This window comes from Rhagoletis pomonella, unplaced genomic scaffold, assembly GCF_013731165.1.
Source record: "Rhagoletis pomonella isolate Grant_MI unplaced genomic scaffold, Rhpom_1.0 Rhpom_scaffold_00002, whole genome shotgun sequence".
NCBI lineage: Eukaryota > Metazoa > Arthropoda > Insecta > Diptera > Tephritidae > Rhagoletis > Rhagoletis pomonella.
This window is the reverse complement of record NW_023458556.1, coordinates 33550388-33568220: the sequence shown is the minus strand read 5'-3', so window position 1 is coordinate 33568220 and position 17833 is coordinate 33550388. Positions and strand designations below refer to the sequence as shown.

Sequence of the window (17833 nt, the reverse complement as noted above, 5' to 3'; positions counted from 1 at the left end):
CCGACTTTACTTTTTCACATTTGCATTTTTGGATCACCCTAATAAGTACTCACAAGATGTAAAATAAAAGTAAAAGTGAATGTACGTATTAATTAAAAGTATTTAATTGTTAGGTGCACAGATAACAAAATAATTAAGCATTGCACAAATAAAGCCCTGCGGGAGTTTAATAGGTAGGCACACACTTATGTATGTATGTACATATTTACATACATACAAATGTATATGCTTGCACCCGTATGAATATTACATTTCATGTGTTTAGGAAACTACAAAAAAAAAATTAAACTAAATATAGTTGGTAATTATGGAGTAAATTACTGATGAGTGTTGCCATGTGCGCGTCTGCGCAGCAAACCGAAGCAGAGCGGTAATATAAATAGTTATGTTATGGCACATATTAAGCCAACGGAGGAAATGTGTGGTAAAGGCTAAAATTGTAATTGTTAAGGTTCATCATTGACTGCTATAATCACTGACCGTATAGTTGCATTTTGGTAAATCCAGTGCCACTAGGGCAGTGCAGCAAAAGGGTTGATTGCAAAAGATAACAACTCATTTGAATGGTAAAATATCTAGATATGTATGTATGAATGTATCTGAACGAAGCTAATGAATTTATATTTCTTTAACTTTCTTTTATGTTTTTCCAAATTTTAATAACAGTTTAAAGCTTTAATTAGATTATAGTGTTTGATTACAAATATGTTCATATGTACATATGTATGTGTGTACTTATTTTAAAGCAGCTTACCTACTTTTATGAAATCAACTTTGTGCAATCGTTAAAAAATCAAAATTAATTTTTGCTTTTAATCTAAAAAAAACTCCAAATTCAGGCTAAATATAAAAAATAAAATAGATAATTAATGAAGATATAAAAATTTAATTATCGGCCATTTTACAAACTTTATTAATGATTGCAAGATAGATTTCGCACTTTCTCAAAGCCACGAAAGTACTATGCGGATGGAGAAATACAAGGAGCAACAACACCAATATTTAAACTGCAAACAGATGTATGTAAATTAAGCGCACATATGACTTGTAAACTTTTTTTGAAAAAAAAAACAGGTACACATACTTCATGATTCAATAATTAAAGGTTTGCTCATTAGTGACATTAGAGTTTTGACACTCCCTTAGCTCCCTTACAAAAGCTTTGCGCACACACACACGAACCCACACACAGTGCCTTGCCAAGGGCGCCGATTTTGTCAAGAGGGAGCGAGAAAACTGTTTTTTGAGCAAACCTTTTATTATTGAATCATGCACATACTTAGATTTTATGCAAAAAAAAAATGAATTTTATTCAACTTATATACACTAGGCGGCAAATGAAAGTGTACACTTTGTTCTAATATAATATTCAAAATTATTTTCATGAACAATTTTTTGCATTAATTATTTATGAAAATATAGTTCATTTAATAATGTAAACCATATAAATCAAAACTTCACCCTTTATATAAAGTTCATAAAAATTCAACAAAATTTCATTAAAATTTTCAACTTTTTATTCAGTTTCATGAAAATTTGCGAGTATGCACTTTTGTAGCCCTTTCAATTTTAGTAAATCAAAGTGCAAGTTTCAAGTCGCGTAAAACTATTTTTAGAATTTTTTTGTCACATTTGCTTTCATAAAAAATACACAATTATTTTTACATGGAAGAAATGCGCAATCCCCTGCACAAAAAAAGAACTATATTTTCATAAATAATTACAGCGAAAAATTTTTCATAAAAATATTTGTGAATATTATATTCGAACAAGGTGTCAGGTTAAGTAGGTAACTTAATAATAAATTTTTTAAATTTTAATTGAAATAATATTTTGTTAAGCCTCCCCTGGCCTTTATTACGACATAAACCCTGGTTGGCATGGACACGTAAACATATGGGTAATGCTTCACGGTTGGTACTACGTATTGGTCTCAATACAGTTCATTCGGCCTCATTCGTGCCACAGGTCCGAGAAAATCACCTTTTTCCATTCTTCTATAGTCCATTATTTATGGGTTTTGGTTCATGCAAGTCTTTTTTCTTCAGCAGGTTTGAGGGCAAATAATTCCAATTGCTTAAGCCGTCGGTCTACAGTGCGACTGCCTATTTGTATCGAGTGAGTGTCTCCTGGGTTTATTCAAACGTTACAAAATCCTATAACCGCGATTGGTGTTTTTTCAGCCCTCCACTCCCTTCCTTCCGATTTTAAGACCGTCGTAAAGATCTCAAGGCCCTGCAACATTCTACAGCACATTTTGTTTCTGTACTGAGTACCTGAAGCGAAGACGGGTTTTAAATAAAGAAGTACGTCAAGCTCAACAGTTTTGATTTCAAATTAATTGTGTGAACTCGGAAGTGATATGCTTTTTTTCGTGACTGGAGCAACTAACTAGGCTTTTGCCAATTTAAAGCCTTATACTCCATTCAGACTTAGATATTAAAAATAGATTTGCAAAATAGGTCTTAAAAACCAATTAAAATTGCAAATTGAAAATATTTCTTACTTTGTCTTCATACGAAACTCTAATCAGCCTGTGTTTGCATATGAAGCTCACTTGAGATCAAATCTGAATTGATCACGTGGAAAAAATACGGAAAAAAGACCGTATCCACTTAGCACCATTTTTACTTCAAATTTTACACGGGCAGTGCTGTGAGCCTAAATGAATATTTAATATTTCCATATCTAAATATAAGAAACAAAACTGTAATGAGCACGTGTCTAAGATAGACACACCTACCAATATAAAAACCCAAAAACGAGTTCTCTCAAAAATGTGACTATTCTTGCAGCTTTCATTTTCACAAAATTTTATTTTTTTTTGCATTTATGTACCTCAGCAAAACGTTATTTTTTTATCACTTGGAATTCACTCATCGTCATATTTGTCAAAAACTGTTGACACACTCCACTTGTGATGTTCGACGCTTTGTTGACACTTTACAACGTTGACATGATTTCTTTGCGTGACATTTGTATGAAGCAGTAAGTTCTAATTGTGTTAATTACAATTATGCGCTGTTAAAACGAGTTTTTAACACCTTTAGTGCGTTAGCTATGACTGCATAAATGTATATCAAAAGTAGCTGGTTGATATTGTTCATGCGCTGATTTTTCTGAAAGGTTTTAGAGCAAGAATTATTAAAGTGCTAAATGAAAAGTTAAACACGTCTCCTTGTACATATGTACATATGAATGTACATTAGGGTGGTCCAAAAAAGAGTAAAGTCGGAATTTTAATGCGCTAACCCCCTAGGATTATTCTACACTGCCGGCAAAACGTACTGGCACAGCAAATTGTTCTCAATATATGCATATATTTTTTTTTCTTATATGTTTCCGCCAATTTTTTACAAAAATATCGTAAATTCTACAAAAAAAAACATACAAATAAAATTCCTAAACTTTGTGCAAAACTCCCGAAAATTTAGCAAATTTTTGCATTTTTTCCATATAAAGTATTTTCGACATTTTTTTTTTTTTGTATGGAAGACAATGCGTTAAAAAAAATGCCAAAAATCAACGGTAAAATTGATTGGGCTATAAATTTGCATACTCGAAAAAAATTCTAGAAAATCTGATTAAAAAGTTGAAAATTTGCTGAATTTTCGTGAGTTTTTCACAAAGTTTAGGAATTACATTTTAACGTTTTTTGTTGAAGAATGAACCATATTTTTATAAAAAATTGGCGGAAAAATATTAGAAAAAAAAATTGTTGCATATATTGTAATAAATTTGCTGCGCCAATACTTTTTGCCGGCAGTGTATATCAAAAGAAAATGTACCCCTGTTTTTAATTTTGAAATCCAAAAATATTTAGAGGTCGCTCAAAACGCTCAAAGTTTTCCATGTATTTCATATAGAAAAATGCAGCTTTTCGTAGAAATGGTACAGAATTCTTGAAAATCAATATTTTTTATCGGAAAACTCTGTTTCTCTTCAGGAGCCTTCAAATAATATCCATTTGTTTATTTAGTTTTTTATGGGTCCCCCAAAAACCAAAAAATGCAATGCACGTGCATTTTTAGACCACCCTAAAGTACATAAAAATTTATGTGATTCTTCATTTAAACCAGAACAAGATACGTTAATAACGTTTTTTAAAAGAAACTTGATGGAAATTATGGTAAACTCATTTAAAGAAATGTGTGGAGTGAAAAATTCTAAAACTTAATTAGATAAATAGCTTGAAAAATTCTCATTCATTCAATAAATATCGGACGAAAGGGGTACTGTATGGCGTGTAAGATAATAACTTTCGTACTTAGTTATTTGAATAATAATGTGATTAGATTTGTTTCGATTAATTACTGATTCATTCATAAACATATTAAGTATTTAGGACATATTTTAACTGTAAGCTTCAATCTTCGTGCCCCTGATTTGAATGACATGCTTTAAAGTTTAAACATTTCCATAGGCGGCACGGGGGAGTTTGTTTGATATTTTGTTCATTATTTTTACAAGCTTTTATTTAACTTGCGAATAAAATAAAAAGAAGAAAATGCACACACCCCGACAAAGGAAAATTCTAAAAAAACAACGTTAGTTTTTAGCGGCTCAAACTTGCACCTTATTATATATTATATATAAGAAATCTAATTTAAAAAATCGAAATTTTGATGAACATTTTTTTTGTTTAATTAATTTTTTTTTAACTTTGTGCAAGCCTTGGAACTTTTATTTGTGCGGTTTTTGATACAGATCGACCCATATTTTAAATTAAAATTATTACCAATAAATAAATAAACATAAGTTACCAGCAGCATCATTTTGAATTTTACTGCTTTTATTTTACTAGCAACTATACATACATACATACATATACGTATTCAGGGAGTAGCTAAGTGTGTAGAGGAGCGTGCTCCTATTTGTGAGCTTTCAGGAAGTCCCAGATTTGAGAGAAAAATTTCAGAAACTCAGCCGAAGTTATATCTGTTTTTGACAACCATAGAACGTATCGGAAAAACAACCGAAAAAATTATGAGAAAGCGGATGAAATATTCTATTTATATACGAGTTCGTTTCCCTTCTCGGATACGTTTCCGAAAATTTTACTGGCTGGGTTGTTATTGCAATCGATATTTTCACAAACATATGTACAAACATATATGCATTAGTTTCTAATCAAACCATATCTACCAGCTAAAATCTTCATTATGTACAATTCGAGCTTCAACGGTATTAGTCATTTTAACCTCATTTCCATATTAAATAGTGATAATAAACCGAGCCATATTTTCAAAAGGCATGAAAAATGGTAATATGGATTTATTAGCTTTTAAAATTCAGTAAATAAAAACATTTTTTCGAAGAATAAATATAACTGCTGACCCAAAATTCGATGTGAGAAGAGGAATTATCTTATCTGGTCATGTGTGCGAATATAAAATAAGTGTGAAATATAATTATGCATGGCAAGGTCAATAAACAAAACACGGTCACTGCAGATCAGATTCAAACAATGAAATATACATTCATATATGGCCAAATTGATTCGAGCATTGCACTTACCATGGTACGCATTATACATATGGACATATTTTAGTTAATAAATAGCTCAACATATTTTTCAGTGGAATGTCAGAAAATCGAAATTTGCAACTCTTACTACTACAGAGAGGCACATGTCTCAGTTGCGGCCGAATCTCTGCGGGTAGTTCTAGTGTTTATCGTGAATGCTGACGTGAGTCAAAAAGTGTCGATCGAACCTTCACTAGTTTTATAGGAAACGAAATTTTTCGTGTTTCCCCGTTGCACTTATTTTCGTTTAACCATTTCATTAGTCACTTATTATTTAAATAAAATAACCTTTTCAGTTTACTCCTTACAAAGTCTTTATAAAGCAGTCATAATTTAATAATAATAATAATAACAACAATAATAATAATAAAACTATTTTAGGGCTTACACTGCTGCTAATGTTTGGCCCAGCTTCTACTCCAATACATATTTGGCGTGCGTGCGTCTTGTTGCTGTTACACAAATCACAAATGGAGGGACCTACAGCTTTACGCCGCCTCCAAACGGCAAAAGGATTTTTATGAGAAGCTATTTTTCCTAGCAGAAATATGTCCACTCGAAGGCAATGAGGCGATCACTGCTAGAAAAAACTTTTTCCAATTCACATGTTGCCCGGAGCAGAGATAATTCAGGATCTACAGAGTGGTAGTATGGTGCAGTCATAATTTGAAGCTTAAAATTTTTCCCTGCAGAGTGACTGCAAATAATGCACAATAATTACGTTCCAATACATATGTATTTACATATCATACTATATTTTGAGGCGTGAAAATATGCTTACATATTTCACACGTTCTTCAAAATTTGTAAATTTGGATATTATGCGCCAAAAACGAAGTTGAAAAAAATCTAAAATAAAATCTCCCGTGCCCAAGCATGCGCTTAGAAATAGATTTTTCCGTTCACTAACAATCAGGAACTTTTGATTAACTACAATTTTGAAGAACGTGTGTAATATGTATTTTCGCCGTACAACTGTTATCATAAGCATCTAAAAAGCCATTATCTATAACGACCAAACAAAAAAACCATTTATTTATTTAATGACTTGTTTCTTTATGTATGTGTGTGTATTTTATAATTTTGGTATCTTACCTACTTTTCTCAAATTTTTATTTATTTTCAGAAATACTAGCTTTTTCACTTTGTGTGTCTGTAAATTGGTATTTTCCTCCATGACCTTTACCGTTATTGAATGCCGCTGCACATTTTAAATTGCAAAGTTACATTGATTGTTCAATCCGCTTTTTTTCAGTCATGAAGTAATATGTAATAATGTTTGTATGTGATTAATTGTTTGTACATAAGTTGATGTTTTTAAATAAATTGGTATTCACCTCAATTATGTGCGATAAAAACAACCATAAATGCATATAATTGATAGTCTAGTACAATAATGGTCAGCTAAGTAATAATGTTTTAAAAAATTATGATTTATCATAGATATTTATAGCATGAATTTCAAACAATAATGAAATGCTGTAAAACTTCAGATACTCTATGGGTAAACATTGCATATGGGTGACCCCGAACACATCTGTCGACTTCTTAAAAATTATAAATGGCATCGCTTAACAGTTGTTAAGTGTATTGTCTGATTTACACTTCTCCCTTAAGTGACCGTCACAAATATCTCTGCTTAAAATTTGTATAGAACATTTTTACTGTCATTTTAAAAAAAGGTCGTAAATGCCCGTTCTTGAAGATGTTAAGATGAATTTCTAGCTTAATTTTACTGCATATACGTAGGTCTCTGAATATAAGAATGGCTTTTTTATTAAATTTAAAAAGTAACCCAGTAAGCTCTCAAGAAAACGTATTAAATAAAAACTCTGTCAGCACAGTATCGAGTTAAATTGCTGCGACAATTTTTTTTTTTTTTTTTAGAAATTCGAATGCTGCATAATAGGCGAGGAGAGCCGATCCTCAAGGTCATGTCGCTGAAAAACTGAGGGCAAAAAATTTTTTAATTTCTAATTCAATCATTGTTTGGCAGGCCGTCTGCACTTGTAGCAAAACCAAACAGCTGGTTTGTAACCAGTGTTGCCGCGGCCGAAAAATAAAATTTATCAAAATCTTTAAAAAAAAATTTACCAAATCACGTAAAAATTAAGCAACTTATTTAATTAATTTGGGCTTTTCTTACCAACCTTGGTAAATTGGTTATAGAAATAAATAAAAAATTAGCAAATAAATAAGTAAAGGCAATCTAAGGCTCAGTTTTGTTCGTCAAAAGTAAGGATGTTATAGTCTAACGGTTGCTTAATTTGAAAACTATCACGAACACATATTCTTTCAGGCTTTCAATGCCCTTTCGCTAGTTTTCGAATGCATGAATAAAACGAGTTTGGTATCATGTTATCCATAATGTGCATGTTGATCTTGTCAAGCAAATGAAGAGACTTAAGGTCACCTCCGAACTGCAAATGGTTTTTATGAGAAACGATTTTATGGCATAAAAACAATCGGAGGTTTGAAAATGTGACGACCGCGGATGAGGAGTTGCGTAGAGCAACATTTCCTGGAACTTTATATCGGATCCTAAAATAAAATTAAAAACTTGATTGAAAATTGACTCACAGTTAGAAATTAGTTTTTGAGGAAAATTTTCCTTTTTGAATATATTAAGCAAAAAAAATTAGCAAAACAAAGAAAAATGTAAAACATTAGCAGGCAGGAAAAATTTAATAAATTTTGCTTAGATTTAAGCAAAACGGCAGCGCTGTTTGTGACATCAACAGAGGTTTTTATGTGTAGAGCTAACTTCCATTTTTACATGAAGTATTTACTTTGATTTTGTTGGACCTCGCTTCATTTAACTACGGCACATCAGCGTGGTTTAATGGAGAAACATAAATTTGGTTTAAGTTAAAGCCACAAAAAAAGTGGCGAAAGACTTTTAGGACTTTTAAAGAAAGTGGTCTTTAGCGGCTGTGAAGGTGTCAGATACTATCATAAAAACGATATGTAAACCGTAAATAAAAACACTGTCACTTAATTTTAATTAAAACTAACAAGCGAGTTATAACGGCTTTCCACAGAAATATCGCAACATTCTAGGTAACCTTCAAATATAAAATTACATACATATCTACGTACATTGAGGTGATCCAAAAATGCACACATCTTTATGTTTACATGCACAGCTGTAGTAAATAGTATCCCCACATATGTATGCACAATTGAAAAAAAAAATGGTAAAAGCCAATGAAAGTAAAGTGAATGTTTATTTCGGCTTATACGTCGTGACGTTGTTGTTTTTCCATTGAATTTGCTATTATTTTCGCTATTTAAGCCAGATATTTATAAAGCATGTACATAAATTTTCTAATATACAAAAAAAAAAAATCACATTTACATACAATATTTTAAAGGCAAATGAGTTTGAATTGCAGATTGAGTGTTTACTTTTCACTTTTATTTTTAACTAAGCAATATTTTGACTTCGTTTTTATTGCTTGGATTTTGAGCGATTTTTTAGTTATTGTTACATTGTATTTTTACATTGTATTTTTACACACGCTCAATAACTTGCAATTGCGTGCAAAACTAGATCAACTGGTTGGATATTTATTCACGCAGTACCATTGGTGCCACAGCAACCGTCAAAAGTTACGCACGTCATTTAATAATGTGCTTTGGTTTTCTTGTAAACATATACATCCATTTCTACATATGTATGTATGTATGTACAAATGTATTCAAGCAGTTTACTTAAACGTGCGTGCATATATTTTAACGAACATGTGTTTTAACACAAGACACGTACAATACATTTTTCTACTTTATTGTAATCTCTTACAGATGTTTACATTTTAAATAAATTGGTGCCACCCAAGCTTTACTGAACCATACAAAAAATTCTACATACATATGTGTAAGAAACTTTGGTATTAAAGCGTTACTCTTCTACACAGATTTTGAAAACTGTTTGTGAAGAATAAAAACTGTTTGCGGCACAACCAATAAACACCGACTCACAAAAAAAATTTGTTTCGTTGAATCTGAGTTCTGACCTTCAAATTGTTCAATTAGATGTAGTTTGTGAGATATTTGGGCTTGGATGTAGCAAGATATTAATTCTCGACATTTTTTATTTGTTTTTGTAGTGGAACAGCGATACTGAGCGGAATCTGTTTTTTTTTTTATTTATATACAAAGGCTCAATTTACCGCTCAAACGCTTTGAGTGGACGACGCCCCTTCGCTCAATTACTACTTACGTATTAGCTGACCGAAATCGCAACTTGATGCGCTTTTGATGCTCTTGAGACTTTTCGTCCAAAGAAACTTAGAAGAAGTTTCCACAGAATCAACTCTAAGCCAAGATTATGCTGCCATCATATAATTTAGGTAGTGATACGGAAGCTAGAACTTGAGATTAAAGAAAGCTTTAGGCAAAAGTGCCTTCCACCGAACCTTTCGTCAAGCTGCGACACATCTATGTAAGAAGGTCCAACATCTACTTCCTAGCGGAATGTGATTGGAGAAAGAGCACATTGGTGCAAGTCTAACCACGCACTGATCTGTGCTAATAGGCATAAAGTCTAGGCTTCAAAAAATACCAGAGTATCAAGATTTTAAGTCAATTAAGGCCCTCGTACCTCTAACTATCACGTCAACGGCGACTATGTTAAGTGCCAGAGTGGTAGTGGTAGACGAACACGAAGCCGAATACGAAGATGTATATCAAGGTGAATTCGAACACGCGACCGAATACGAAGACAAACACGAATACGAAGGGCAATACGAATAAGAGGACGAATACGAAGATGGTTACAAAGACGGATACAATGATAGCACGAAGATAAGTACGAAGAAGAATATGATGACCAAATCAAAGGCGCATACGAAGGAAGCGACTAAAACGAATACGAAGTTGAATGTGAAGACTAATACAAAAACGGGAGTCTTTGAAAAAAGTTCTGGAATTTAGGCAGCAACTGGCGCTCCTTGTTTTTTGAAAATTGCTCGGAACGAGGATCAAACCTGGGTCCCACTGAGTTGTAGTACACAGCTCTGGCCACTCGGCTACCACGGGCGTCAAATTCACAAGCTGTGTTTGCCTACTTATTTGCTTCGTTTTTCCTTCATTCAAAATAGGCGACAGCTTCTCGTTCAGCATTAATTTTAACTATGAAGTCTAGGACTACATCCGGATAAACCTCAGTCAATTCCCAAGATAAAATAGAAATTAAGGAGTTGATCACCGCTGCCATCTGTCTATGTTTTATGTTCGCGTAAGTAATGGTGAGGTCTATAAACGGTGAAGTGTCAACAGTCGCAAAATAATTGTTAAAAAAAAAACTTGTTAAATTAAAGCTAAACAATTTTTTAAACAAACAAAAGCATGCAAATAAATGCGCATAAATAAATGTGTCGATGACATCAAACATGCAACAGTAGTAGCCACAAACGCCACAAACATTTGCCGCAATAATTCACAACCACAACAAAATTAACAATATTATGGTAGCGAATTGCAAATTGTGTGAAAGAAATCGCGTATGCAATGTAAGCAATAACTGCAATTGTGGAAAAAATATGAAATCGCAGCAACTACAACTACAACAGCTCCCAACAACAATGACGGTGGCTGAACTTGCTGCACAACCGGCAATTACAGCGCGACAGCGCACCGCCTTCGCCTTGTTGGCGCCCACATTCACTTCTGGCGAACGACAAACAGCGCCCGCCACGACTGCAATAAATACTTAGCGTTGCAACGGCGGCAGCTGGAGGCGGCCGAACAAGTTTGCGCCATGAGGCAAACCGCCACGCCACGCCATGCCATGCCGCCAAACGTTGCCACAAGGCGCACAATGTCAGCCGCTAAACAGGCCCGGCCAGGCCAGGCCAGATCAGGCCAGGCAGGCTAGCGGTGGCTGGCTACCAAAATCACTTTCCTTTTTGGTGCATAATAATTTTCGTCTTGGCTTTTTGTGCTTCTTAGCCGTTGTTGTTGTTGGCGGTACTCAGGTTTTCAATTTTCTGGTTGATTTCACATTCTCCTTTTTTCGTGATTTTTTATTTTTTTCGTTGTCGTTCGTTACTTTTATTACATTCGTTTTCAATTAAAAAGTGAAATAAAAATTCACGCCAAAATAGCAGCGATGAGACCTTGACATTTTGCCATGAAAACTTACTAAGTAAAGGCGCGCGATTTTTTCGGTTCGTGGCGCATGTTACAGCAACAGTTGAGAAAGTGAGTATGAAATGGCAAAAGAAAATAAGTAGAGACAAATAAAAATATATTTTTGAAGAAGATCTTGTTTATCAGCATTTTGGAGATAATGCTGCAGACATTTTTGCTTCGATTAGTTATGGTATAGACGCGCAGATGTTGCATGTTGCTGCTGAAATGGCTTTGATGTCATTAAAACCGATTGTTGCGTTGGCTTTTTATTTGTTGGTGTTGCATATTTTTTTGCAAAATTTGGAAAATTCACTTTCACCTACGAAATAAAAGCGTTGAAAAGCATTCAGTAAATGCGAATTAACGAGGCGACATTTTTTCAATTACTTATGACGTTATTGTGTGTGTTTTTTCGAACATATGTACATTAGGGTGTACCAAAAATGCATGGTGGGGCGGGGGGGTAAGTAAAGTCGGAATTTCTATGCTCTCACCCCCAGGAATGTTCTGTACCGAAAAAATATACCCCTCGCTCAAAGTTTGCCATGTATTTTTATATGGCGAAAAAACAAATTTTCATAGAAATGGTATAGAATTCTTGAAAATCAATATTTTGCTTTCGGAAAATTATTTCTCTTCAGGAGATTTCCAATAATAATACCCAATTATTTATTTAACAATTTTTTCATAGTAACTATATTTTATTGGAACGCCGAAACCCCCAGCAAATGCCAAAAAATGCAATGGGGGGATAAATAAAAATCTTTAGTATTAAAAATGGCTAAATAAACAATTGGGTACTGTACAAAAAGTTGTTTTTTCCCATATAAAATACATGGGGCCTTTTAAATATTCTTTAATTTCGAAATAAAAAATAGGGCTACATATATTTTCTTCGAAATAAGAAAGTCCTAGGGGTTGAGAGCATAAGAATTCCAACTTTACTTATTTTGGACCACCCTAATGTACATACATTTAAAAATACCGGATGTACACATGTATTAGTAATACCCATAGTAAATAAAAAATAAAAAATTATAAATAAATAATCCATTAGACGCAACTGATTTCGCGCATCTGCATTAAGCCACCTTTCACGCTGCCACGTTCGTTGCTTAAGTCTTTTGTTTTCAACGGCGTTTTCACTTTTTCCCTTCCCATTAACAGCTTGGAATCTCCCATCTTTAAACATCCATTATTTAGCCATCTGATCAGCGATTTTGCCAACTAACTGCTGCTGTGGGGTCGACGGCGCGCTTATTCACTTCCTCCTCTCCTTCACCCGTTTATCCACTCCACCCGTACGTTTATCTTGAGGCGCCTGGTTGTGGTCATGGTTGTCACAAGAATTGTTCACGACTTATCGCCTGTTTAACGCTTTTATTTAATTGTATGTCCAAAAAACAGTATTTTTAGTCTCACTTAATATTTTTTTTTTTTTTGAATAGAAAGAAAGTTGGTGAAATTGGCAAGTGCAAAACAGAAACCCAAAAAAAGTTATATAAATTTATATTAAGTATGTTTGTAGGAAATTGCTGTCGGCTAGTAGCCGAAGAAGTATGCATAGTGAATGGTCAAGTGAGTAGCAGAAATGAACGAAGAGATAAAAGTTTAATATGTTTTATTTTTATTTTAATTATTTTATGAAAACTTTGTAGTTAATTCCCGCGCAAAGCAGTTTTAATTAAATTATAGACAAAAGAATAGTTTAACCCTTTTCAAACCATTTCAAAAAGATTTCATTTAATGAAATTGATATTTTTCCACCATTTCGTCAACGACCCCTGTGTCGTGATATATGTAGCACTATTTATTTCTATACTAGTTAGGACAAATAAAGGTGACCCCCTTTCGCGGAACCTTACGCGTTGGCGATGGCGAATACCGCAGACGATTTAACGATGAACTGTATGAACTTTACAATGATATAAACATAGTGCAGGGAATTAAAGCTCAGCGGATACTGCTCCTGCTCTGAAAGTATTCAACGCTGCAATTATCTGCGCCACGCCCTCGGGAAAAAAAAAACATTCTCTAAAATCAACGACAATTTTTAGCGACTTGATACTTGCACTTTATTAATAAAATTTAATGTGCTACAAGTATACAAAGCTGCTTACTCAAAATTTTTCTAAGAAATTGAATTGAAAAGTTGAATGATTCGAGGCAAATTTCTTGATTTTTTCCCCAAGTTCTCTATGAAATTCAAAAACATTATTCCCTTAATTTTTTCTTTTGAACTACATATATTTTTATAAAAAAGAAGATAAATTTGGTATGGAAGATACATATATGTAAATACAAAAATCCTCAAAATGTCAGGGTATACTTATTTTTGACGCTCCTTGTATATAAGAAAAGTATAGGCCTTTGCTGAAATTCAGAAGTAGAAAATAAAAGACTAATCACTGTACATGTACCATTACAGTGCGCGCTCGGCTTAGAAGCCCGCCTATTTGATTTGAATGAGAATATCAACACTATGGGCGCTTCGCAGCCCGCACCTCATTGGCACACGGCCGCTTCTTCTCATCAAAAAAAGATATATTATTATCCGTATGGTTTTTTTCCGCTTAATAATGCCCAATTATCTTAATCTCTATATCGATCTCAATTTCTATCTAAATCTTAATCTTAACATTAGTCTTAAAATTTATCTAATCTCAATGTTAGTCCTAATTTTAATGTTAATCTTGTTCTTAATCTCAGAAAGTTGGTGAAATTGGCAAGTGCAAAACTGAAACCAAAAAAAAAAAATTATATAAATTTATATTAAGTATGTTTGTAGGAAACTGCTGTCGGCTAGTAGCCGAAGAAGTATGCATAGTGAATGGTCAAGTGAGTAGCAGAAATGAACAAACAGATAAAAGTTTAATATGTACTTTTTTATTTTAATTATTTTATGAAAACTTTGTAGTTAATTCCCACGCAAACGAGTTTTAATTATATTACAGACAAAAGAATAGTTTAACCCTTTTCAAACCATTTCAAAAAGATTTCATTTAATGAAATTGATATTTTTCCACCATTTCGTCAACGACCTCTGTGTCGTGATATATGTAGCACTAATTATTTCTATACTAGTTAGGACAAATAAAGGTGACCCCTTTTCGCGGACGCGTTGGCGATGGCGAATACCGCAGACGATTTAACGATGAGCTGAATGAGCTTTACAATGATATAGACATAGTGTAAGGAATTAAAGCTCAGCGGATCCTGCTCCTGCTCTGAAAGTATTCAACGCTGCAATTATCTGCGCCACACCCTCGGCAGAAAAAAATCTCTACAATGAACGGCAATTTTTAGCAACTTGAAACTTGCACTTTATTACTAAAATTTAATGCGCTACAAAGCTGCTTACTCAAAATTTTTCTAAGAAATTGATTTGAAAAGTTGAATAATTCGAGAAAAATTTTTTGTTTTTTCTCCAGTTCTCTATGAAATTCAAAAAAATTATTCCTTAATTTTTTCTTTTGAACTACATATATTTTTATAAAAAAGAAGATAAATTTGGTATGGAAGATATATGTAAATACGAAAAATCCTCAAAATGTCAGGGTATACTTATTTTTGACGCTCCTTGTGCATAAGAATAGTATAGGCCTTTGCTGAAATTCATAAGAAGAAAATAAAAGATTACACTGTACATGTACCATCACGGTGCGTGCTCCCGCACATCGGCTTAGAAACCCGCCTTTTTGATTTGAATGAGAATATCAACTCAATGGGCACTTCGCCGCCCGGATCTCATTGGCACTCAATCGCTCTTTTTTAACAAGAAAAAGTTTATTATAATAGGAGCGTTCCTTATCTCCCAGAAATAGTCAGAAAAAGTCCGAAGTAGTCAGATTTAGTCCAAAAAGCGTTCCTTAACTCGGAAATGACAGCAAAAATGAGAGAGCAACAGTCAGTGAGAGTGACTCTCATCAGTCCGAAGTAGTCAGATTTAGTCAGAAGAATTTTTTCTGGCAAAATCCTGAAAAGTGTCAAACTCAACTGAATTTAAATTAACGGAAATTAAAGAATACGCTAAAAGTGAGAATAATCTAAAAAGTAAAAGAAATGAATTGAAATTGGAAGAAGGCAAAAAAATAATTGATATAGCAAGTGTTTATTGTGCTTGTGCTTGTGTGAATGTGTTTTGTACATACCTTTCTGTTCTTATTTGACGTTAGTTTTGTTGTTGCCATTCTTTGGACTAAAAATTTGGTTTTTTGCGTTCCTTTACTTTTCCTGTTATTCTCTTTTAGTGAGCGCATTTTGCTTACGCTCTGGCATTTTGACACTTTTCAGATTTTAGTCCAAAAAGATAAGGAATGAACCTAATAATGCCCAATTATCTTAATCTCAATATCTACCTCTATCTCAATCTTAATCTTAGTCTTAAAATTTATGTAATCTCAATGTTAGTATTAATTTTAATGTTAATCTCAATCTTCATATTAATCTTAATCTTAATCTTAGTCTTAACTTTAATATTAATTTTAATCTGAATATTAATCTTAATCTTAATCTTAACCTTAATCTTATTATGTATTTTTGAATTAATTTCCGTCATCCCTTGTAAAATTTGGTATGGAGACAAACCAGTTTCGGCGTTGTGCCATCTTCATTGTCATTCTAAATCAATCACCCACCCTGTCGGAGTCTTAATCGTAATCTTTCTCTTAATTTTAATAAACTTTATCCTAAACTTAATCTTAATATTAATCTAAATCTATATGTTTATATTCATATTTAGGTTTATCTTTAACTTGATCTACATATGTATATACATACATACCTGCATTTGCGTGGAACAAATGCTATGGCAAAAGGTTCGAAAGAATGGAAAAGTGCAAGAAATTTCATGGGACTGTATTTCAAAAATCATTAAAATCAATTTCAATGAAAGCACATAACGTATTTCTATGAAAATAGTAGTAGAAAAATCGAACGACATCATCTTTTACCGGGTTTTTGAAAATTGTGTTTTTCTCTTACTAAATCGTCGGCTAGTTAGTCCCATTTACTTCATACAAGTAGGCAGCTCGTTAACAACTACTGATTGGCTCTCTGGCTTCATCCAATTTGTAAGTCATACCCTTCCCACACGTCAGATTTCAATTATCCCTCCCGAAATTACCTATTAAAATAATTTGTTCATACATTTTTTATCGATAGTAAAAAATACTAATTACAACATTTGCTGGGCGAAAATGCAACGTACTATGCCTCCACGCTGGCTTGAAATTATTATAATTACACACTCACGCCCACAACTATCAACGAGTTGCTGGCGAAAAAGCCGCAGATCAAAAGCAGCTCCACTATGCCTGAACGGACGGCCTCGTCAAAAGTCAATACCGAATAAAAAATAAATATTTAGCTGTGAACAAGCTAAAACTGAAACGCTTCGAGCAAGCAAACTCTGATCAATGCAATCGAAAACTAAAAAAGGTCGTGCATTACAGTAGCCATGTAAACAGCTACTGATTCAGGCTATGTAACGAAAAGATAACAACACCTTTCCGCATACTTAATAATAAAACACGACAAATGTGGGAGAGAAGAACAGGAAAAAGCAGGAAAAAAAACAACGAAGCAAAGAAAGTGAAAAAAATATAAATAAGAAAAGCATTTCGCTCGAAAAGCAGGCAGTTAAAAGAGTTTATCATTCGAGTGAAATCACGGCTTTGTTCAGGCGTTCAACCACAATTCGCGCGACCAATGGTAGACACACATATTTCATTGGCAAATTAAAAAATAATTAAATTACAGCGACGAAATGTGTTTTTAACGCTGGTCGCATGGAATATTTTATTATTAAATAAAAGCGAAAACTTTTCCTACAAAATTTCCAAAGCTGACAAGTCCGTAATGCTTTTGCGAGTTGGGCGCATTGGATTCTCTTTTTATAGCCAAATAAAAGTAATAAAAGGTAGACTTTACTACTTTTGATGTCATTGCATGAACGTCATCGTCTTGAGGGCGTTGCAATCATTTTGACAAATCATTCGTGACGAATTAATCACAACGAGGGTTCACTTTCGCTTTGTATGTACTGTGCTACGCCTGACTTGGCAGTCTTTGTTTTCAATGTTTTTGTTTGCACGCTACCAATTATGCTTGTGGGCATCAAAATTACTTCTACTTTAATTCATTATAATTTTTATGAACTTAGATATTTTTT

General features: G+C 33.3%; 1 protein-coding gene across 1 annotated transcript in view; it reads right to left on the bottom strand.

The window, feature by feature from the left end:
- The window catches only part of LOC118753056, an 81812-nt gene that overhangs the window by 27346 nt on the left and 36633 nt on the right, over window positions 1-17833 (bottom strand). The gene's annotated exons all lie outside the window — the stretch shown is intronic.